General features: G+C 41.3%; 1 protein-coding gene and 1 pseudogene across 12 annotated transcripts in view; both read left to right on the top strand.

Moving 5' to 3' along the window:
• The window catches only part of ATXN1 (ataxin 1), a 406,723-nt gene that overhangs the window by 153,629 nt on the left and 228,585 nt on the right, over nt 1-24,509 (top strand). For 11 of the 12 annotated variants that reach the window (XM_038584226.1, XM_038584221.1, XM_038584214.1 and 8 more), the window contains one exon: nt 5,987-6,115. The exons of the other annotated variant lie outside the window; for it this stretch is intronic. The gene's annotated coding sequence lies outside the window, so the exon portion shown is untranslated. The remainder of the gene's footprint in view (nt 1-5,986; nt 6,116-24,509) is intronic. 12 annotated transcript variants of the gene reach the window in all.
• On the top strand, nt 17,992-18,484 carry LOC100687972 (annotated as a pseudogene).

Here is a 24,509-nt window from a genome sequence, read left to right as displayed (position 1 = left end):
GTCTCCAGAGAATCAGCAGCTTATTCTTAAGCAGCTGAACTAGAAAAAGGTGTGACAATCTGGTTTGCGGAGGTGGAGCTTGACTCTCGATTTCCATTAAATGAGTGTGTGCAATCAATACCCCACTGAACGTGGGTCATGAGAACCCCCGGAGGCCCCTGTGCAGCGTGGTATTTTTCAGACTAATTCTCAGACAGGAAAATGTGCAGCATGGCTGTTTTCTAAAATAGTCTCAACATCATTTATGTAATGTCAATGCATCTGGAAGTGAAAATGCTAAGAGTTTCATTTCACTAAAAAGTGGAAAAAAAAATTTTTTTTTTTTTACTTTAACCTTTAACTTTAGATCACAATTAGTGGCATTTTTGCCACAGGGTTGAGAGTATCAAAGTGGGTGTATTCATTGATGCATCGAGCCGGTATCTACTGAGAATATTTTGTGTGCCAGGAACTGTGTAGGCTGGTAGGGAAAATGCAGAGAGATGGTCAGTGACTCTCGGGGGCTCCCAGTCAAGAGAAGGGAGCATTACATTGCAGGACAGATAGGGTCTGTGTGGGAACATGTCACAGGGGAAGTGATATCTGAGCTCAATCTTAAAGCAAGAGTAACATCTGAATGAGTGAGAAGGACATCCCCAACTGATGGTGCACCAGCATAAGGAAGGAGGCATTTTGCCTCATAAGTTCCTAAGATTTCACAGGATTTTATGACACGAACACAAGCATCATAAGAATGAAATTAATAGTAAATTCAGATAACATTGATCTAAGTAAATTGAGACTTTTTTTTTTTTTTTGCTCAATTTGTTCTACCTTTCTGTCTCAATTATGTTCCAGAGAACAACCTGTTTGCACCATGTTAAAGTGCTCAGTGCTTGTGGCCGATGAATAGAATTATAACTCTAAAACTAGTTTAATATTCTAGCAGTAAAACAGAAGTTAAGAATTAAGCATTTTTATATTTTCCCTCTGTAACTCTGGTACGTTTCAGAAGATGGGTGAACCTCAATTAGAAATCTGACTTGCTTTTTTAATTAAAGATTTTATTTGTTTATTTATTCATGAGAGACAGAGCGAGAAAGAGGCAGACACATAGGCAGAGAGAGAAGCAGGCTCCCTGCAGGGAACCTGATGTGGGACTCGATCCCAGGACCCCGGGATCATGACCTGAGCCAAAGGCAGACGCTCAATCCCTGAGCCACCCAAGTGCCCCCTGACTTGTTTTCATGTGTTACAGAGCTAAAGGTAAACTGAGAATAGAAATCATAAAATGCAATGGTGCTAGTATGTTATATTTCAGCACTTTACAGTGTACAAAATACTTTAGTATTCATTATGCACATTTGGCCAGTATGCAAGAGAAAGAGCAGTAAAGGGCCAACTTATAAGTTTGCTTTGTAAAGGATAAATTATTACCAGTTCATTCTGCTCAAGCATGTACTGGTAGCAATTGTAGTAAACAGTTCATTCTCACGGTTTTTTTTTTTTTCCAAAAAACTGTTGCAAAGTTACCTTGCCTGTTTTTCCGTTTTGCATAGTCTATTTCCTTAAATTTCAGCAATTCAAAATCAGAATGGCATCTAATAGATGACACATGAAATGTGTTTGCTGTTAATTCAAGCATCTTATGGCATATTCATTAAGGTAAATATGTGATACGTATTTATCAAGTCACATTACTCTGTCCAGTGATTAAAAGGGACGAATATGTATTTCTATCTTGTTTTTTTAGTGAAAGAAATAATTTATTGTAAGCATTCCTAATTATCTCAGCTAAATGTTTATAGCATTGGAATGATAATATTTGTTGTTTCAATCATTTAGATTTTATAGACAATTTTTATATAGAAATGCTTCTTTTCTGTTGATGCTTTCATACCTCTACACATATATGAGAGATTACCGAAATAATTTGTCCTTTAGCTATAGTGAGTAAGGCTCTTCTTTATTCCTAGTTTGCTAGATGTAAACTTCAGCCATTTTTATGGCTTAACTGAGAGGGTAATGCTAATTAATGTTTTAATAGGAAAAAAACGTTGGCCAATAAAACTATTAAATTTGGAGCATGGATTATAAATTCAACTCGGTTGCCCTAATGACAATGTTGATAGTGATAATGATTATGCAGTTAATATTTATGCAGTGCTTCTAAAATGCTGAGCTCTGTGCTAAACATTTTATTTATATTATTTAATTTCCCCAAGTGCACAGTTAAAGGAGGTGTTCTTATGCCCACTTTACAGATGGATTTATAACCATTATATATAATTAAATAATAATAATTAAAATATACTATGCTAATAACACTTAAATATTCAACTGAAACTTTGAACATATGAAATTTATATGTATAATAGATATGTGTGTCTATATATGCAAGTACACATGTGTATATGCGTGTGTATATACATGTATATGTATGTTCTTTTGTTCATTGAACAAATATTGAATTGTAGACTATGTGTTATAGGCTGCTGTGCTAAACTCTGGAGATAGGGATCCCTGGGTGGCGCAGCGGTTTGGCGCCTGCCTTTGGCCCAGGGCACGATCCTGGAGACCTGGGATCGAATCCCACGTCGGGCTCCCAGTGCATGGAGCCTGCTTCTCCCTCTGCCTATGTCTCTGCCTCTCTCTCTCTCTCTCTCTCTCTGTGTGTGTGTGACTATCATAAATAAAAATTAAAAAAAAATAAAATAAAAAAAATAAAAATAAAAATAAACTCTGGAGATAGTACAGTCCTTTGCCTTAAGGGACTTAAATTTAAGGCAAAATGTAAGATAAAAGTACAAGAAAACATGATAATTCCTTAATAGGGAAAGTACTGGATGTTGTAGAAAAATGGGGAAAGAGGGCACCAGCTTCCTAGGAAGTATTAGAGAGGTCTTTACAGAAATGAGTCCTATCTCTGAGACTTGAAGAAGGAGTTTGAAAAGATGATGTGTAGAGGGGACAGAGTAGACTAGCGGGTAGAGATAAGCAAGGGCAGGCGAGGCAAGGTTGGTCAGATCAGGAAGCCACAGGAAGGAGCGCCTGGGTAGCTCAGGGGTTGAGCGTCTGCCTTCAGCTCAGGGCGTGATCCCGGGGTCCTGAGATCGAGTCCCACAACAAGCTCCCTGCAAGGAGCCTGCTTTTTCTCCCTCTGCCGGTATTTCTGCCTCTCTCTGTCTCTCATGAATAAATAAATAAAATCTTAAAAAAAAAGAAAAAAAAAAAAAAAAAGGAAGCCACAGGGTTTCAGAGATGCTGAGCATCCAGGGCAGCTAGAGCAGTGACACAGCTGCCTGGGGGCAGATCTCAAGGAGCCTCACCTGCTGTCCAAAGGAATACAGACCTTATATTCTGTGTGTTGAAAAGCTATCAACAAATTAATTCAGCAAATGCTAATTAAATTATGATAAAGGATGGTCTTCCTTCCTTCTCTCCTTCCTTTTCTCATTTATTCATACAGCAGATTTCCACAGAGTGTCTATCATGTGCCAAGCATGTGTTGAATATTGAGGCTAAAAGGGTGGACAAGAACATACACAGTTTTGCTTTCCTGGAGCTTACTAATTAGTAGGAGAAATAAGCATTAATCAACGAATCTAGCAAAAAAAAAAAAAAGGTAAAATTATAAAGGTGTCTAGTATAAAAAGGGAAAGTGCTTCCATCAAAGCATGGAGTAGGAGGTAGTGACCTGGCCATGTAGGTCAGGATGGGCTCCCCCGGAGAGCAGGATGGGCTCCCCCGGAGAGAAGAGGACTCTGACCTGAGATCTGAAGGAGAAAAGAATACCATGTCATTTGAAGAAGGTGGGTGATTTGGGGAGAAGTCTTAATGATGAGGAGATCACATGCAAAGGTCCTGAGGCCTAGGAGAGTAAAGTGCTTTTTAGGAATTAAAAGTGAACTGGAAAAGCTAGAGTGCAGACTGGAAAAAAGAGCACAAGGACTGGACCATACTGGACCCTGGAGGCCACATTAAGAACCTAGCTTGATGGAAAACCATTGCATTACCATAAGTAGGAGTTGAGGATGGGCAGGATGAGAATGGACTGTAGGGTGACAGGAGTAGAACCAGGGAGACCATTTGGGAGGTCCTTGTAGTAGTCTGGATGAGTCGTGCTAGTTGGAGCCCTAGAGCAGGGGGGTGGTGTAGGGGAGAGGTAGAGGGTGGTGTGCTGTTGGTAGAATTCATGACCGGTTGGGTGGGTGTGGGGCATCATTAGGGAGAGGAAGATGTCAGGGTGATGTTGGCACCCATTGCTGAGCTAGGAAAACAGGAGAGAGCAGAATCCACTGCTTGGATTTCCAGAAAACACCAGATTGGGGGGAGTGGATATCATAAGGAATTGAGGTTTGAGGTTGGCCTTGAGGAATGAATAGGCATTTTCTAGTTGGCAAGTAGAAAAAGGCATGCTAATCAAAGGAAGTGGCATGCATGAAAACACAGAGATATCACCAGAATAGTGCAAATAAATGCACACACTCACATACACACATGTCCAAAAGGGAAATTAGTGTGTGACCCATAAATAACTTTACTGGTTCCTTGATACGCTTACACCTATTCTGTGTTGCAGTGATTCTAAAACCTGTAGTATATAGAATTTGTAAATAGGTAGATATGTTTAAGTATTTTTTTAAAACCATAGACATAATATAGAGAAATTCCTTTCTTGACTTCCACGTCTTAAATTAGGGATTCACATATGGCTTCAGATTTTGTTAATCTGTTTTCTTTCCAATAAAATGTAACCATTTAGAGAGGACTTGGATTTTAGGTTTTTCCTTTGTGGTTTGGCATCTGGATTTGGGATTAGTTGGCATTTTTAATTGACTAAAATAACTATGAATTTACTCTTGATTGAAATAGGAACATGTTGAGTTCAATTTAGCTTGGGAATTGTGTTTTTTAATATTTTTTATTTATTTATTCACGAGAGAGGCAGAGGCATAGGCAGAGGGAGAAGCAGGCTCCCTGTGGGGAGCCTGATGTGGGACTTCATCCCAGGATCCCGGGATCACGACCTGAGGCAAAGGCAGACACTCAACCACTGAGCCACCCAGGCATCCCAAGCTTGAGAATTAAAATCAAAGGACAGCCACATCCAAAAAGAGTTAGTAATGCTAAGACCTACATAACATATCAATTCTGGGGAAAAATAAGATGATGTCAATTTGATATTTAATGAATACAGGCGTTTTGATAGCAAGGTCAATTTTGGAGAGATGGTACAGTACTAAAATTATCAGCATGGCCTCTGTGAGCAATATTGGCTTAAATCCTGGCTTTAACATCTGCTAGCTATCTGAACTCTCTGGTTTCTTGTCAGTAGCAGAGATACTAATGATTGCTAGCTACTTTGCAGAGTGCAGTACAGTGGGGGTAACGTGCATAAAGCTAAGAACGTAGTAAGTGTTTGGTAAATGTTAGTGATAACTTTGAATTTTATCCCCAATACCGGGCTGTACCTGAGTCATCAACAGAGAGGCATGTATAGTTGCAAAACTGGAAGCCAGGCTGTTATGGTAAAAACAGGTGCTGAATTTGTTTAACTCTGTGGCTGGAAGGAATCTTCAGAGACCATCATATTCACTAATATTTCAGACATTTTCTGGGGGAGAGCTTTTTTTTTTTAATTTCTCTGAAGTTTTGGAATCATTAGGAAAGGATGGGAAGGAACGACATCATCTTGATGATGATGACATCATCTTGATGGTAACATCCCTGAGGCTAGGATGGGATGAGGTATGAACTCTGGCCAGAACCCCACTCACTGTGGAGATGAGGGCCTGCTATGGGTCTGCTTGCTGAGGTTTTGACATCTGCCATAAGAATTGTGTGTGTGTGTGTGTGTGTGTGTGTGTGTATGTATGTGTGCATGCTCGTGCCTATGAGAGAGAGATTATGCAAGTATGTTTCTCTTTTCCGTGACTTCAGCTAATGTGAATGAAGGGCACAGAAAGCTGCCTAACTCAGTAGGAAATTGTTTTTATAATTACAGGTCTAGGCATTTTACATTGAGTTTCTCTACTGCCACCCCTTCTACTCAAGCAAAATCTGTGTGGAAAGATCCGCTGGGAAGGAACTGACTGCTTATGTTTCTCCATTGTGATGAAAGCACATGGTACAGGTAAATATCTCCAAAATTTTTAACCAAAAATAACTCTCATTTAGTGTAACATTCCCAAAGTAGTTATGGGGATGTATCTGTATCTATTCTCACACACACGCAGACCCACAACATAAATACACATCTATAGGTTCGCATAGTCTCCAGCTATTTATTCTTTCTCTGTATTGTAAAAATAGAACCCTTGCATTTTTTTGGGGGAAAGAAAATAGCTTCTAATTATTTTGAGATCACTGATTAGGATGGATGATAAGGCACTGATAAGAAAGATAATTCCAATGATGGTGTTCAGAAATTCAGCTAGAGGGATCCCTGGGTGGCGCAGCAGTTTAGCGCCTGCCTTTGGCTCAGGGTGCGATCCTGGAGACCCGGGATCAAATCCCACGTCGGGCTCCTGGTGCATGGAGCCTGCTCCTCCCTCTTCCTGTGTCTCTGCCTCTCTCTCTCTCTCTCTCTCTCTCTCTCTCGCTCTCTCTGTGACTATCATAAATAAATAAATAATTTTTAAAAAATTATTAAAAAAAAAAAGAAATTCAGCTAGAGAGACTACCATCACCTGGTATTAGGAAACAATACACTATATACTATTACCTCACTTTTTTGTTCCTCTTAAAAATGTAATAATGAACTTCTTTTCATACCAGCAGATATATATCTACAGCATTATTTTTAATGATTATATGTAGTAGAGCATTGAATGCATATCCTAAAATATATTAATTGATCCCCTCTGTTGGACATTTAAGGTATTTCTAATTTTTTGGCTTTTATGCTACCATGAATATTTTCTTTTTTTTTCATGAATATTTTCTTATAGCTTAATATTAGGTGCCGTTACTAGTGATTTCCTTGGGATACTTATCCCTTACCTGTAAATTGGAGAGTTTAAAAGTTTTCAAGGATTAAGACTTTCTGATACTTCCTCTTGCCAAATGACTTTCCAATAAAGTCATACCAGTTTATATTTCCAGAGGCACAGTATATGAGAGTACCTGTCTCCATACAGTTTTGCCAGTGCTGAGGAATTTTGAAAATAGAGTTCTGCCAATTGATTATAAGAAATGGTATCCTATGTGTTATTTTTTTGCAGGGAGCGATTTACTTGTAAATTTATAAATCATACTATTTTAAAGAGCTTTCCTCTAATAGACAGTAGCATGCTTAAAACTTACTAGTTTTTGACATTTGAAAAATAATACTTAAATCAATAAGGGAAGGGGTCCTAGGGAGTTTTAGGTTTTCCCCCTTTTTTTCAGCCAGGTATTTTTAGACAATCATGATATCACTGGATAGCAATACTTTGCAATGGAAAACACAGTTTTTCATTTCTTTTTTTTTTTTTTTAAGATTTTATTTATTTATTCATGATAGTCACAGAGAGAGAGAGAGAGGCTCAGAGACACAGGCAGAGGGAGAAGCAGGCTCCGCGCACCGGGAGCCCGACGTGGGATTCGATCCCGGGTCTCCAGGATCGCGCCCTGGGCCAAAGGCAGGCGCCAAACCGCTGCGCCACCCAGGGATCCCCAGTTTTTCATTTCTTAATAAGAATAAAAGTATTTAATAGATGGCTCACATTAAACATGGATCTGAAATTATACTGAAATTAAAGCATATCTATGTGTGTATATCTATGCATATATGTGCCCATCTGACATTGGGAGCATGATTCAATATAATTATTGTAGCTCTATATGATTCAGAGGCTGTAGATCACCGTAGACAAGACTGCAGACTCCGGACTGCTTGGATTCAAATTCCAGCTTCGCTGTTTTCTTGGGGTGTGACGTTGGGCAAGTTACTTTACATCTTGAGTGTCTAAGATTATAAAATTTAGATAATAATGGTACCTATCTCATAGGGTGTTGTTGCAACAAAATATATATGAAATGTTGAAAATTATTTTTTCTTTTCCCAATTTCTTTTCATGCTCCTCTGGTATCTCCCCAAAATGTAATATATTTCTGAATGGCTTTAGTTTGAATTAATGAAGTCATTGCAGTCCTGCAAGTCAGAGAGACCCGCTCACCACAGAGCCATGACATCTGTCACTGTGTGAGCGCAGGCTGCCTTGCTCCTGTGCTCCAGTGAGCACCTCAGGTCAGGCAAGCTTGCTGGCCTCTTTGAGCTGCACATGGAGAGTCTCTGTCTGACACTGTGCATGAGCTACCAGCTTCATCTCTTCCCCCATTATAAATAAGCTTCCTTCCCCTAATTAAATGAATGAGAAGGTAGAGTGAGAGACCCCCACCCCCCAGCTCTTAGGAAACATATGCTTCATCCCACATAAACACAGAAGGGAAACCTGTAGGATTGTGAGGTTCCTCAATCCTGTAGCTACATCAGACAGTTGAAAAATAGAAGGCAAAAGAGGCAAAGGATTATTTGGCATCCAAGGAGACACAAGGCAACTTGACAGGCTTCGGCTAATGCCTTTCACTGGCTACTCTGCAACCCTTGTGTCTGTCGCCACGCATTTGTTTTGGCCCACATTTACAGTCTAATTTGAACAGCTCTATATTTTTCAATAAAAGGAAAAACATCTGAATTCCTAATTAAGACAGTTTAGCTTAAGAATTCCTCTGTAATGGCTCATAAATTATTCCCCTATACATGATTGGAAGAGCGAGTAAGAAAATGAAACTCATATTTATACACATGCATGTGTTATTTTGATAAAATTAGTAAGTTCATAAAGAGAGAGAGGAAAGCAAATATGTTGGCAAATAGAGGTCAGGAAAAGAGTTCATAATGTCCTGCCAGACTCCAGTGAGGCACCTCACGAGTGTAGGTAGGAAGGCTGGACGTCATGGTAGTGAGAACGGTAATAACAGTACCATATGGAACATTTGGTATTTGGATAGCACTTGGACTCCTCCTAAACTACAGAATCAATAGGAACTCAAACAGAGAGGAAGAAACAGTTCTCTTGCTGCAAATCACTGGCTGGTGTGCAGAAATGCAGACGTGTTGATTATCTAGGGCTTACCAGAATGAGTGTCTCTAGGGAGGCAGAAGAGTGGGGGAATATTTAACCATATGTAACTTTGCTGTGGCCTCACACCTGTGGTCCAGCACGTTTTGATTGTCTCCATAAGCAAACCAGTTTTGCAATCATGTAGGAAACCTGTCTGCAAGACCAGGCCAAAACCACTGTTGAAAACTCAATTCATAGAGTCCCGCGGGGCCTGTGGGGTGATTGGGACTCTGCTGGTGCAAAGGGGAAAGCATGGCTTTTGAATCATAAGAAGCTGAGACCATGCCTTTAAATTCTAACTCCATTCAGCCCTGTATTACCCATTTATTCATTCAGCAAATACCTCTTTTGGAGGCTACTATGTACTAGTACGGTTCTGGCATTAGAGATTTGGAATGGAACAAGACCTGCCCTAATGGAGTTCACATTTCAAAGGGAGATACAGTTGAGAGCATCATGACTTAGTTTGGAGGAACATGAAGCTGGACTCTGGGGCCTTCTTTGTTGTTGTTTTAAGATTTTATTTATTCATGAGAGAGAGGCAGAGAGGCAGAGACATAGGCAGAGGGAGAAGTAGGCTCCCTGTGGGGAACCCTAGGCAGGACTCGATCCCAGGAACACGGGATCATACCTGGAGCCAAAGGCAGACGCTAACCACGGAGCCACCCAGGCGCCCCATTCTGGGCCATTCTAAAAGGAGGCAGAGAATGCATCTGAAATGAGAGAAACCAATGGAGAAAGACCCATTGATCTGAAAGGCGGAAAGAACCAGAGAACAGTTGGCAATTGGCGGTGAGGTTGTGCTTACTGATAGCAGGATGGGATTGGGAATGGAGTAGAAAGTGAAGAGAGGACAAGTGTGGAACTCTGCTTGGAGGCACATGGTCAAGGCCAGTAACATTCTGGCGGCTCTTCATCTCCACATAGGTGATCTAAATAGCGCCTGCTATTGGCAAGCCATATTTTAAGCAATTGTGAAATGAGTATGTTGTAGTCTGGGACAATATTAACGTGCTAGATAGAAGAGTGGGTGGCGCACGGTAGATGGTGGTACTTTCTTTGTTCAGCTGCCACCCAAAGAAGAATGGGGGTGATTGCTTCACCAGGACCTCTTTAGCTTACCCTAATTTTGATTAACTGCATCCCTTTTCTTACTTTATCCACTGTCGTTCATGTTACTGGGGGAGATTAAGTATATAATTATGTCTACCTTTTGTGCACAAGCATAATTAACTTCACTTGGTTAACTTTAAATGGGTATAAGTTCCAGATCAAAGTAGTCTCTCTGGTTGTCACAACTTGGCCTCTCCAGTTTTGGGTGCCATTCCACACTCTGCTTGTTTGTGGGATTGTGGTTCTTCTTACCTTCTTCCCATCTATTCGTGAAATAATAAAATACACTCAAAGATTTCTTTTGTCTTCTTTGGCTTTCAGCATGGGTTTGGTAAAGGCTGCATTCCTGTCTTTGGATTGGTGGGTTCCTTTTTCTTTATTTTGTCTTTCTCTGGTCAACTGCTTCCTTCTGGGGCTCAAACCTCTACCACATACTTTACCTAAATGCTTTTTCTGTCTTTGACATGTCCAGTTTAAGTTGCTTATCCCACTGCCCAATCCAACCCAGCCAGCCATCCAACACGTGCATATACTGGGCATTGCAGCACACATTTCTGTGCTAAAGAAAACCCTATTGTTATTCATTAGGTATTTAAAATAGAGATCTCCTCAAAACTTACCTTTCAGTATAAATATGTTCTTCTGTTTTCCACTCTAGTTCCTGAAAAAAAAAAAAAAAACCTCCATAATTCATAGCCAGTTTGGGGGAAGGTATTTATTTTGAAACACTTAATGATGTGTTTCATGGCAAAATGAAAAACATAGAGACAAAGACTCAAGAGTACATGGTGTTTTAGATGTAGGCATAGCTTTTCAGAACCATTTTGGAGTATATTAGAGTTTCTAAAATAATTTACCAGACTTCCATGTAAAACAGTTTATTCTTTGAAAGCTGTACAAATCATGTGATTTACTGTGTCGGTGTGCAGACATTCACATAGTTCTTTTACCTCGTAAAATAAAGTAGATTCTTGTGTCACCTGATGGAGGAAAACACATGAGAAAATAGTTGACACTGAAGCCTGCCATTTTGTTTTTGAACCCCTAAGGTGCAATGCTGAATTGCTTCTGTGTCCTCTGCTACACCAATGCTCTTTTTGATGTTGGCAGACTGTACTGGTCCTAGTGTAAGCAATGAGGAGAAGGAGAGATAGGAGAGGGTCGCTATCCTGTGGTACTTTCCAAATTAATGCTTTTTTCCCCCTCTTAGAGTTTATCTGATGAGATGAAGCATTTAGCTATGTTTTCTAAATTGTAGAATGTTAGAAATCACAGCTTCTGACGGAGTATTTGGTGGTGGAAGGGAACGTGAAGGTCATTTAGACTCTGTGCCTCCCTAACTCAAGACCCCCTCCAATTTAGGTTTTCATTAAATGTTTTAGTAAAATTTGGGAAGGTAGTTTCTAGGGCCTGGTAGTTATATTTGGTCTTTGCATTTTTCTTTTCGGAAAGATCCTGTCTTCTCTATCTCTTTCTTTTGTTCTTTCAAGTGAGCACAGCAGGTCACTGCGAGGATTATATGCATTTAAACCCTTACACATTCCCTGGCCCGACACTGTTTACTGCTACTATTTCTACTCTGCTTCTCCCTCTATTTACACTCTGGTTTCTTGCTCGTAGAGATCAACTTTAAATCCTGAGTATCTAACACAGATGAACGTTAACCAAACAGAACGAGAAATTTAATGCTATATCACATGCTTTAGAAGCTGGGGCTGTCTTTGGTCCCAGGGGCAGAGACGTGATCCTCTGAGCGTGTCTATGGCTGAACCCAAGTTCAGGAGGAAAGCCCTCGGCCTGGGGATCGGGGGGCTTGGAACAAAGTACCCGCTTACTCTGTGCCTCCAAGTTTTATGTATGTAACGTGAATGGGTTATTATTCTCTGAGGCTTCAGCCCTTCTCAAAATGATCATCATCTTACATTCTAGATCTTGTAAGGCTTTGTAGTCCCTGTAGAAAAGAACCCGGGAAAAGCCCTAGTTGGCTTTTATGTCCTCTCTTGGTGCATTTGAGTGTATGTGTCAAGTGTTTCCTGCTACGTTCCCCCCTTCATGCTCAGGTGGAGCTGATGACCGGCTCCTCCAGTAATGGTGATAAGACAGGATAAAACAAAAACACTCGTTTCCTGCGTAAAGGCTTCCCCCCACCCCTCTCCAGATGCTTAACCCCTTAAGCTAGTGTTCAGATGGCGCAGAGGGAATATCACTTCACTTGCCACTGAAATACAGCCGTCTCTGGAGTGAAATTTGGCAGCTGAGTAATAGTCAAGCTGCAGTACTTATATGACAGTTTGGGGAAAGGAGCGAGACAGAAATAGCAGATTCCAAAATAATCCAATTAAAACAGCAGGAAAGCGGAGTTGGGCGGCAGGAAGGGAGGGGTGGTATGCCCGGAGTCTGATCATCCCTGCGGTTGAGAGTGTGGACTGCCGTTCCAGAAGCTCTAGGCTGACCACAGTGAAGCATCTCCTACACACGTGCCGAAGAGGGGTCTCGCCCAATGTCCCATTAAGCTGTCATCTGGGGATAGTCTCTCTCTCTCTCTCTCTCTCTCTCTTTTTCCTAGTGGTCTAATTATCAGGCTGTGTTGGCACATAAATAGATCTGTCTGTTTAGAGCTACTTTTTCCTTTTGCCTCCCGCGTAGGATTCTATCATGTTCAGTATTTATGACATCGGAATGTACTCTGCAGAGAAGTGGTTCCGTCCAAAGCACCTTTTGAATGGCTCAGGAAGAGCCGACAGCCCTTCTGCTTGATTCAAGGGTCTTCGTAATAACAGTGACCAGAAAGGAAAATTCAAGAAATGTGCATGCTAGACAAATGCGGTTGAATAAAAATGAAGAACTCTTCAGATTTTTCTGGACTGGAAGTAACCACTGTGATAGCTATTAGGATAAGAACGGCGCCTGGGTGGATCAGTGGGTTAAGCATCCTGACTCTTGGTTTCAGCTCAGGTCATGATCTCAGGGTCATGGTGTCGAGCCCCACGTCAGGCTCCCTGTTCAGCATGGAGTCCGCTTGACATTCTCTCTCTCCCTCTCCCTCTGCCCCTCCCGCTCATGATCTCTCTCTCTCTCTCTCTCTGAAGTAAATAATAAATATTTAAAGAACATGGAAGTAGCAGTGGTTAAAATTAAAAAATACTGAGCAATGTGTGCAAGAATAATAATTTTTAAAAAGCAAAGATTTGAGATGCCTGGGTGGCTCAGCGGTTGAGCATCTGCCTTCAGCTCAGGGCGTGATTCCGGGATCCTGGGATCGAGTTCCACATGGGCTCCCTGCATGGAGTCTGCTTCTCCTTCTACCTGTGTCTCTGCCTCTCTCTCTCTCTCTCTCTCTCTCTCATGAATAAATAAATAATGTCTTTAAAAAAAGCAAAGATTTGTCAACAGACATAATCATATCATTCGATAATAGGACATCAGATCTCTCAAAAGGGAGGTTTTGGGGAAAAAGGAAGCAGGTGCTAAGGAATGTGGGCATTTTAGTTTAACCAGAAAAGAGAGAACTTTAAAAAGAAATGCAGGCTTAAAGGGTTAGTTTCATTTAGAGGCATATACAGTCTTTAGGCAATAAGCAGAGTTTATATAGCCTACCACTATAAAAATGGAACGAATGAATTCAAGGAAAATTAAATAAAATTCATGTTATGGAAAAAAATGATATTTGGTATCAGAAATTCTGATATGGAGTTTCAGTTGTGCAACTTATTGACTCTGTGACCACAGACAAATCACTTAAAATATGAGGGATTTTTTTTTCTGTAATCTATGAAATGGAGATAATTGTATCTAACTGAGTGTTGTCAGGATCAAGTGAGGGGCACCTGGGTAGCTCATTTGGTTAAGCATCTGCCTTCGGCTCAGATCATGATCTCAGCATCCTGGGATCAAGCCCCACATCAGGCCCCCTGCTTGTCTGCTTCTCTCTCTACCCCTACTGCCACTTATGTGTTCGCTCTCTCTCAAATAAAGAAAATCTTTTTTTAAAAAAAATCAAGTGAGGTACTGAATAAACAATGTTCCGTGAACTCTGATATCCACTCCCTGCTATTTCTGTCAATATGCACCGTGCTTACTGTATGGGAAGGTGTCAGGGGCAGTGATCACCTGTGATCATACCCATGGAGAATCAGTCATGGACAGGAAAAATCTGTGAAAAAATTTTAAAATATTCATGAATTTTTTTTTCCTGCTCCTCATTTTTCTGGCCCAGAAATTCTTCTGTTTGTATGGGATTTTTTCCAAAAATTTCCCAGTGGGTTCTGTAACAGAATTGTCTACTCTCTATTGAGCTATACACCACATCATTTTATAATATGATTTATATTATATGTAATAATATAATTTATAATATAATTTTTTTTCTCTGAGTAAGTGTTGAATAACTGTCTAACAAAAAAGAATGCTCTCTTGTTTCATTTAATAATCCTCCTTTCGGGAGGTCTGGGTAGAGACAGGAAGAGTCTGTGGGTTAGGAACAAGAGGAAGATAAGTAGGATGCTGAAGGATGAAGACTTCAAGTAGGCAAGGTGAAGTAAATCTAGTAAATCCTCACAAAAAAGTGTGGGCTGGTGCGCTGAACTTCCCCTTATGCGGCAGCCCATGTGTCTCATTGGCTTCTGTCTCCTAATCACAGATGCCATGAAGTGTCTTCTTGGCTTTTTTTTTTTAAAGCTTTCTATCTTAATCTCCTACCAAAGGTAACAAAAGGAAATCCACTGGATTGCATGCCGTTGTGTGTATTTACAGACTCATCAGGCAGTGCAGCAAGCTAGATTTCTAAGTGGATATGAACATGGGGATGAATCTGCATGCATATGGGCATATTTGTGTGCACACCGTGAATATGTGGGCATTTGTGGGGCTAGCCACAGACGCAACACATATGTGCATCTGTTGTGTACACCCTAACATGGAAAGGACACACTGACAATAATTAGAAAGGGTGATAGGAAACCGGGAAAGTAAAATTCCTCTCTGCAGCATTTACTGTTGCAACCAAAGTGCATGATGTAACATTGGGTGTGCAGGAGAGCATTTGCTTATTCATCATTTAGAACAATAGTAGGAGTTAAATATTAACAGGTTTAAGTGTCAAGAACTGTCTAAAAATACAAAATCTCTATTGTGTGCAGCTCTTGCAATATGGCAGGGTATTTTTGTATTTTAGATGTGTCTCTGCTTGCTTGGAGTTCAAAATGCTTTGGATAAAGAATGTTACAGAGTGTAAATTGTGACAGAAAATGTGCCCTGTTTGTTTGTTATTCCTGAGGATATTTGCAGGTCTGAACTATCACATGCAGAAAAGAACAGCTTTGTTCGAAAAATACAGTAGGAGCAGTACAAGAAAATTGAATTAAGTACAGAAACTTGGGGAGTCCATCTTTGATTGATGATACTTCTTATTTGCTCTTCATTATTCCCTGTGAAGACATAAAAACTATGAAATTGGATTTGGAAACTGGATTAAGACAAATGGCTCCTTAGATTTTTTTTTACCTTAGCTCTTTCCAATTTTCTTCCTAAAGCATATAGTCACTATATAAAGAGTCTGTGTTTACTACATTAAATCTTCCTAAAACGCGTGCTGTTGAGGTTTGATTTTAAGAATTAGTTTAGAAGATGCAGAGGCAGGCTCTACCTGTTAACTGTGTTATAGTATTTGTCTCTAGATATTTTATATGCCCACTTATTTTTATTATTTTATAGAGCAATGGAGTAAAAAGGGCACAGACCACTGTTTTTCTTAAGAAAATTTCTTCTGCCTATCACCCTACTCTCCTTTTTTCCGGTAAAATTTACTATATTCCCTTTGAGCTATCACTCTACTCTTCCAAATACTTTTATCAAGGATTTGTAGATACACACGAGTCTCTGTTAACTAGACTGCAAACCCCCTTGAAGGAAGGAATTGTTTTATTTGTTGTAGTAACTCTGGCACCTAACAAGGCCTTGAACATTACTTATCAAATGACGAGTTAATCAATCAATCAATGAATCAGACACCTACTGTGTCCCTGTCATTGTCTTAGACACGTGGGAAAATGTATAAAACGTGGTCATCTCAACTCTGACACAGCATAAAATCTAGCTGGAGGTTAGAACAGCTTGTGTGATGAAAAAATAGTGGATTAGATACCAAAGAATAAAATAAATCTCCATGAGTCCAAAGTACATAAATAATTGAATAAATAAGTAGGGCAAAAGAATTCTCCTTATGGAAGAATTCCAATAAATAAATAAATGAGAGGTATCATTTAGAACCCATAGCGGTGAGGCATCATTTAGAACCCATAGCAATGGATGCCACAAGAAGGTTCCACCAGTGAATGCTAGAATTGGTGGGCAAAAGATTAGGTAGAAACAGGATATTTGTGGAATTTTAAAGTATCTACCTCTAAAATATTTAGTAATTACAAAAAGAAATATGTAACTCTATCTGGATAATCCCGATAGACTTGCAGACTCGCCTTGACTGATCAAGTTTTAGCATTAATACATATTGACATTGTGTGGCCCTTCATAGGAAATGCTGAGAAGGAGGCACTGTTGCTGTGCTCTTCTTCCCACTCATGTGTAATCCCACTCTCATCAAGAGAAAATAGCCAACCCAAGTTGACGAACATTCCAGAAAACAGCCAACTGACAAGTACTCTTCGGAAGTGTCATGGTCTTAAAGATAAGGAAGGATAGAGGTACTGCACAGATTGGAAGAGACTAAAGGGACAGAATGTGTTCATGTCTTGTGAAAACCTAGATTGGCTTCCAGAGCAGAAAAAGGACATGTGGAAAAACTGGTGAAATCCTAATAAATTCCACGATTTTGTTGGTAGTGTTGGCCAAGCTTAACTTTCTAGTTTTGATCATTGTCCCATGATTATGTAAGACTTGAACATAAAGGAAAGCCGGGTGCTGGGACAAGGCAACCCAGTACTATTTTTGCAACAGTCTTTAAATCTAAAGTTATGAAAATCTAGCTGAGGACATAATACCAACCCCCAGGAGGCATTTATGGAGCAATATATGACAAAATATGACCGAGAATTTGCAGTGGGCAGGGGAGCAAGTGTGAGTCAGTGAGTGCTGAGAGGAAAGGAGGATGGCTGGGGTTGTGTAGATGTAAGGATGAGTTTCATAGGAGAAGTACCTTGAAAGGAGATATAGAGATGATGGGTGGGACAAACAGGAGTCGGTCTGGGAGTGCCTGGGGTGCTCACTCAGTTGAGCATCCAACTCCTGATTTCTTTGGCTCAGGTCATGATCTCAGGGTCGTGAGACCAAGCCCCACGTTGGACTCTGTGCTCAGCAGGGAGTCTGCTTGAGATTCTCTCTCCCTCTCCCCCTCCCTCTCTGCATGTGCACACGCTCTCTCTCAAATAAATAAAAATAAATCTTAAAAATAAAAAGCAAAACAGGGATGGATCTAGGAGCAAGGACAGCAGCAATGAAGGCTCAAGGGAGGGGGGGCGGCAGATGACCTGCGTGGGATAGGTGAAGAGGCTGGCCAAGGGATGTGTGCATTGCTGCTGAAGATCAGTATGAAAGGAAGCTGGGCCCCTGTGGGGAGCACAGAGTAGAGGACCATTAAAATATGGCATTGGAGTTTGCAATTCATGGGGCAGTTGACACAATTACAAATTCTTGCTCAAGGAAGTGACACAGTGAGATGATGGCACATATGTAAAATCGGTGAAAGGATATCCAGGTGGCTGGGACTTGGGAAAATGGGAGCAGGTGAGTTAGGAGTTAGAAATAGGTCCTGGGGCCTCAAAGACGCCACCCAGCAATGGCCAGTCCCACTGTTTTCCCACATTGCAGTGGACAGTGAGCCCTTGGGCTGCATCTCCTTTGAGCTGTTGGCAGACAGAGTTCCAGAGACAGCAGAGAATTTTCCTGCCCTGAGCACTGGGGAGAAAGGATTCGGTTATAAAGGTTCTTGCTTTCACAGGATTATTCTGGGATTTCTGTGCCAGGGGTGGTGACTTCACTTGCCATAATGGCACTGGCAGCCGGTCCATCTGCAGGGTGAAAGCTGCTGATGAGAATTTCATCCTGAAGCACACGGGTCCTGGCATCTTGTCCATGTTAAATGCTGGACCCAAGACAAATGGTTCCAGGTTTTTCATCTGTACTGCCAAGCCTGAGTGGTTGGATGGAAAGCGTGTGGTCTTTGGCGAGGTGAGAGAGGGTGTGAATATTGTGGAAGCTGTGGTGCTCTTTGGGTCCAGGAATGGCAAGACCAGCAAAAGATTATCATTGCTGACTGTGGACAAATCTAACAAATTTAACTTGCATTTTATCTTAACTACCCAACCATTCCTTCTGTAGCTCAGGAGAGCATCCCATCACCCTCCGCTCTCTGCTCAAAATGTCCTATAATCTTTGTGTTCTCACTGCAGTTCTATGGATCCATATTTCCCTCACTCCCCTTCAAGTCTAGCTGGATTACAGAGTTAAATTTATGATAACGAAATAAAAAGTAAACAGCAACAGACCTGTTCTTTCAAGAGGCCATGAGAAGCTAAGGTCATGAGAGGCCTGAGGTGGGGAGTCAGAAAAAGAAGCAGCAGCATATCTAAAAGCATCTGAAGAGGTAGACTTCTACAACTTAGTGATGGGTGGATGTAGGGCATGAAGAAGGAAGAGGCAAAGACAGTTCTTGGGTCAAGCTCACAGGACAGACGGGTGATGCGGGTGTCCATAATTGAAATAATTCATTCAACAGATACTTGAGTGCCTACACTGAGGAATTATGTAGTCTAGGCAAAGAAGGAGGATGAAGAAACATGTAACTATACTGTCTGCTTATGAAACATGGGCAGCAAAGCCCATGGCTTGAGCTGGACTGAATGGCTTCATAGATGACTAGCTCAGACCCTCCTGCTGGGGGGCGTGGGTGGTCCCTGTCCTCCAAATAAAGAGAAGGAAGGGAATTGAGGGAGTTTATCTCTTCCTAACAGCAGCCATGAGCAGTGTTTGGATATTTTTTTCAAGTTGGCATTTCTCTATGCTTAATAAAGATGTCTAGCCTACTGTTCAGAGTCTACTCACCAAAAAAACCTATTAAATCATAATTCTGCCAAGATCGAGATCTCTGGATTCCAACAGCTCCAAACACAAAAGTTAAAATACCATAAAAACACAAGGAACTTTATAGAAGAAATAGAAAAAGAGGTTCGTGCGCTGAAGTTTTGAGCTCCCAATCTTTAGGCACTATGTCTTTTGAATTTGTTTTATACAGTGGGGCCCACTGAGCAGACCCTCCGTTAATGTTCTTCTGGACAAATGTGGCTGTGCTCATCTTCTCTGTAGCTTGTCCCTTCTCTCTGCTACTTAGCAAAGGGTTTCTGTATCTTTTATTCCTTTGTTTTCATCATTTATTTCATAATTTTCTACTTAGACCTCAAGGATGACTCTGTAAAGGGATTGTGTGTGTGTGTGTGTGTGTGTGTGTGTGTGTATTTATCTCTGCAACAAGCTGGTAGCCTCTTCATCAGCATTTATGAGCTGTGATCCCACACAGTCAGAATTAGTCTTGGGGCTTGATTACCGGCAAGGTAGGGGCAGAAGAGTGGGTGTATTCACTTTGTACATACTTGGACATACGCATTTGATTGTGGCTGGTGGTAATTGGATTTGTGGTTTAAAGGTCTTTGAAAGTCTCTGAAGATTTCCATTCCTCTTACAATCAACATTTTAAGTTATGTTTCTTAAAAACTGAGTTCTTACCCCCTTTTTTGATATCAATCAATGCTTAGACAAAAATAGATAATAAATAGACATTTTGTTGAGAATAGGAAACCGAAGAGCAAGTTAACCTCTTTCATGGTTAACTGTAAATGGAAATTACTTGGTATTCTTACAAGTGTGAAATTGGGGTGGTGCTGATTCTAGTCCAGAATGAAGCATTTTGTGTCACCTTTGCAACCTGTAAACTTAAGTTCCAAATCTCTTCTTAACGATGAGAACTCTCCATGAAATATGAAGTGCCTACGGTGTATTTAAAACCTGGTCTAAAATGGCAGTGTGTTTCATAATGCAAATAGATGTTTTGTGTAGAATGTAAAAGGAAATGACATTGGCATTGCAGCATGGACATTATCAGTGGCGCTCTATGAAGTGACCACAAGGTCCCCTCTATGGGCCTCTATGGAAGCACATATGTTCAAAGTAGGAGGATAAAGAATCTTTTTATGGTCTTTGTATGTATGGTCTTCGGTCTTGTTCTTAGGGAACAGAGTTCTAAATTGTAATTATAGTCAATGGTTCTGTATAAAGGTTCCAAAGGTTCTTTCCACAGAGCTATATATGCCGGTCAGCCCATATCAGAGTGCCCTCCCAGAGTGCCCGATGGGTTTGAGTAGAGCACATTTCCTACAGCGGGTGTCCACTCTTCTTTTGGTGGTGGAAGTGGGAGTCATATGTTGAACTTCGGGAAAACATTTTGGACTTATTTTCAAAAAGTTGCAAGGTGAAGGCAAGCAGAATCCCTGCTCTGGAAACTTCAGCAGAGCCCCATAGAGACTGAGAAACCTATCAGTGATTCTTTGTCATAGAGTTCATACAAATGTATTATACAGGTTAATTCTCTCTCTTTCTTTTTTAGAGAGAGATAGAGAGAGAGAGAGAGAGAGAGAGAGAGAATGAGTAGGGAGGGTTGGGGCAGAGGGAGAGAGGATCTTAAGCAGGCTCTGTGCCCAGCGTGGAGCCCAGTGCAGGGCTCGATCATGACCTGAGCTGAGACTGAGACTCCAAGGCTTAACCAACTAAGTCACTCAGGTGCCCCTCTACCCTCTACAGGTTAATTCTTTTATTTTTTAGGATGCCACATAGGAAGTGAATGGTCATTTAACCTAGTGGACCTTTCAGAAATGCAACAAAGGGATGAGGGTGGGAGAGTGCCAGAAAACTGCCGTGGAAGAAGCAAGGATAGAAAGCCAAGTTTTAGGAATGAGCAAAATCTAAGTTCTGTCTTAATTTAGACTTTGTACCGTACCTTGTAACATTCAAAAACGTAATAAGGGGGATACTTACAGAGCAAGAGGTGGGCGTGGTTACAGACTCCTTCCCTTCTTCACCATCATCTTCTCTTCTTCTCTTCGCCATTAAAAGTATACTGAATGAATAAGAATGAAGTGAGCAAATTCTTTTAACAACGTTCACGTGATGTTACTTCTGTGAAATTTGTCATAACAATCATAGAATCCTAGTTTTCTTATCCAGTGCACATACTTTTGTGACTCTAACCTCATTATGAAATCTGCAAAATAATAGGAAAAAGACTTCTCAAGGAGAAGAATGACTGATGAATGGCCCTACACTTGATGCTGTGGATGAGGCCCTGAGATGGGCACCGAGAGTAAGATTAATGATGTAATGAGTATACTTACCCAGTTCCCCCAAGTAGATTAAAAGGAATAAGGGGGCCTTTTAGTGTCAAATATATTGACCACAGTGAAGGAAGTGGAAAAATTAGAAGCATCATAAAATCTCAGCAGTGTGGGGCCATTCATTTTAAGAGGCAAACCAACCTCGTGGATTATTCAGGGTAGGTGAACATAAAGGACCTTCTTCTGAGATGCAACAAAGAGGAGGAGGCACAGAAAACAAGGATGGTGCTTTAAGAACCCCGTACCCACCCCCCCTCATTAGAGTTAACTTTGAGGAATCTCAGTTGGGGGTGGAGGTATCCACATGTGGAGATGCCCAGACCGAGAGTCCTTCCATTTCATGGCTCAGCCATTCGTGAGGTCCTTAGGAGACCTGGAGTTTCCTCTACAGCAGTTTGGCCAGCAGTTGGGGGGGAGAGAGAGAGAGTGAAAGATCTCACTGGAGACTTACTAATGGAAGAGGCATGCATCAATCTTTCATGTGCCCTTGGCCAGATTTAGTCACACAGACATACCTAACAGCTGGGAAAGATGGGATGTGCCCACCTTTATGCCCATGGGGACAAGGACTCTGGTCTGTGGAACACTAACCAGCCTCTGCCTGATAAAGCCTAATGTCAGCCTTTACCTCCATCCCAGCCACACCCTGGGGACATACCTGGTTGAGTACGCAGTGATTTGCAGGACACCACACCTCTGTCCTAGGAAAATCAGGAGCCCACTGAGTCAGTGTGTCAGGACTCTGGGTCCTTCAGACCATCTTCCTCTGAACACCCATCCCCTGATATTATCTTCAGTGGGGAAGAAAAGAGGAAGCAATCATGTGCGGCTCCACATGGAACGGCAGGGAACCTTCTAAATACCACCACCAGGAGATGGCACCCCCACCACCATCCCGGGGTTTCATCTCTGCCAGTTGGTGAGGAAACTGCTTCTTACGTTCTTTGAACTGCCACTTCCTGGGTCCTTTTCCTGTTAACTGAATTCCAAAGGAATCCCCAAAATTATCCCAGTCCTTCCAAATGTCTCATTACCTGCGTTCTGTACTCAGGGTTCAGTTGTATCCTCATTCCAGTCTCCCAAGATTTTCTCTCCCACCAACTCTGAAACAAGTGTTTACTGAACTGAACTATCTGGAAGCTTTTGATTGTCAGATATCTGAGCACAAGAAGGGGAGTTTGGGGAAGGGGGTTGAGGGTTAGCTCTACAAAATTATTTGGTGCTCTATTCCATGAGTTGGGATGCGGTATTTTGATGGGGGGATTGGTGTGGAATACAAGTTGGGGCAAGAGAGAGTCTGTAAAGAGAGGCAGGCAGATGCCAGAAAAAACTTGGGAAGTTCCAGGTGGGGAAGAAGGAACCTTCCTCTCCCTGACCTCCTCTTGATTTCTGCCCCTACTCAACATAGGGACAGCTTACTTGAGAGCTGTCAGGACTAGAATTTGTCGACATTATGGGCTTAATAGCTCTTGTTTGCCTTCTGACAAAACCGAGCACTATTTATAAATGTCGTTTCTCTGAGAAAATGGGATTGGAGTTCTAAACAACTGACTTACAAATGCACTTTCTGTGCACAGATCATTCATAAATTGAGGACTCCCTGTACTGGGCTTGTAACCCAGAGATAACATTTATCTGTGCTTTATCAGTATGGGCTTGTCAAGTTAACTTATGTTTACTCTTTTCTGCATTCATTTTGATGATAGCCTTGCTCTTAAAATTTAATACTGTCTTTATGTTTGGAGAAACATTTCCTTTGGAGGTGCCTCAAATATTCTCGTGAATTGGAATAGCGATTTTATTTTATCTACCAATTTATCTTCAGTACGATTCATGGCTATGAAAACCTTTTGCGCGGGGAGTCTGTAAATTGTAGAAAAATTGAGAACCATTTAAAGGAAGTGGGGGAGAGAAAGAATTCTTTGCTTGTATTACCCCGGGTTGTCAGATATCTTGCAATATAATTACTGTGTTGGTTTGTAAAGGTTAAGGAACGCCGAAGTTTATAATTCTCTTTTGTGTATGTGTTCCACACATACAAGGGGGAAAACGCAACACATCAAAGCAAAGTGCCTTGTTAACATAAAAGTTCTGAGCAGTTTATAGTTTGTCGACACAGAGACATAATTCATGGATTTTTGTATTTGCTTTTACAAATATCTGATGAATCAGTTACTTGCTCCGTGGAGCCAATTTGCAGATTACAAGCCTTGTTTATTTCGAATCTGTTTATAGGCCTAATGCGGGCACAGAGCAATTCCTGCTGGCATCATATTGTAAAGCAAAAAGGGTAGAACCTTGGTCTTAGAGCGGCTCCTCCTTCGGGAACTTGCTGTCCATATACAAGAGCGAAAAATTCTGCTGTTAGCAGAGCTGCTGACAGGATATGATCACAAATGGGACTGATGCTGTTCTGTTAGGAAGCAGAAATAGGATGCCCAGGATGGTGCAAGCTTGTCACAGATTGTCAGGGTGCTGTGCTGCTGCATTACAAAGGATACAAAGGAGGAGGGGTCCCCCCTCACCCGTGGGGGTGCACCCCTGCAATGGTAAGAAAATGGTCTCAGCTGTTGCTCTGATTTGCACTTGAGGCTCAGATTCTGACGCTCGTGTAGTGAAAATGCAGTCGTGCTTCATGGTCCTCCCCTTCTGGTTTAAGACAGTCCGGAGGCCTCTGCTAGAGACATTTTCCTTTTAGGTTCAAGTTCAGGTATTTTGTTGGAACTTTTGCTGGTTTTTCGTTGCTGTCAACACCGGGAGAACAGTTCTGATGTCCTCATAGATGCCCTCCCCGGTCTCTACAATCACTTTCTCCCAAATTATCCTCCTAGATTTCAGGCGCCTTTATATGGTAACCGATCACTAATTGACGAATATCTTTGAAAGGGTTTCACAGAAACTTAGCTGCAAAGCT

The sequence above is a fragment of the Canis lupus genome, chromosome 35, assembly GCF_011100685.1.
Source record: "Canis lupus familiaris isolate Mischka breed German Shepherd chromosome 35, alternate assembly UU_Cfam_GSD_1.0, whole genome shotgun sequence".
Classification (NCBI taxonomy): Eukaryota; Metazoa; Chordata; class Mammalia; order Carnivora; family Canidae; genus Canis; species Canis lupus.
The sequence above is the reverse complement of the archived record's forward strand: the minus strand, read 5'-3'. Positions and strand labels throughout refer to the sequence as shown.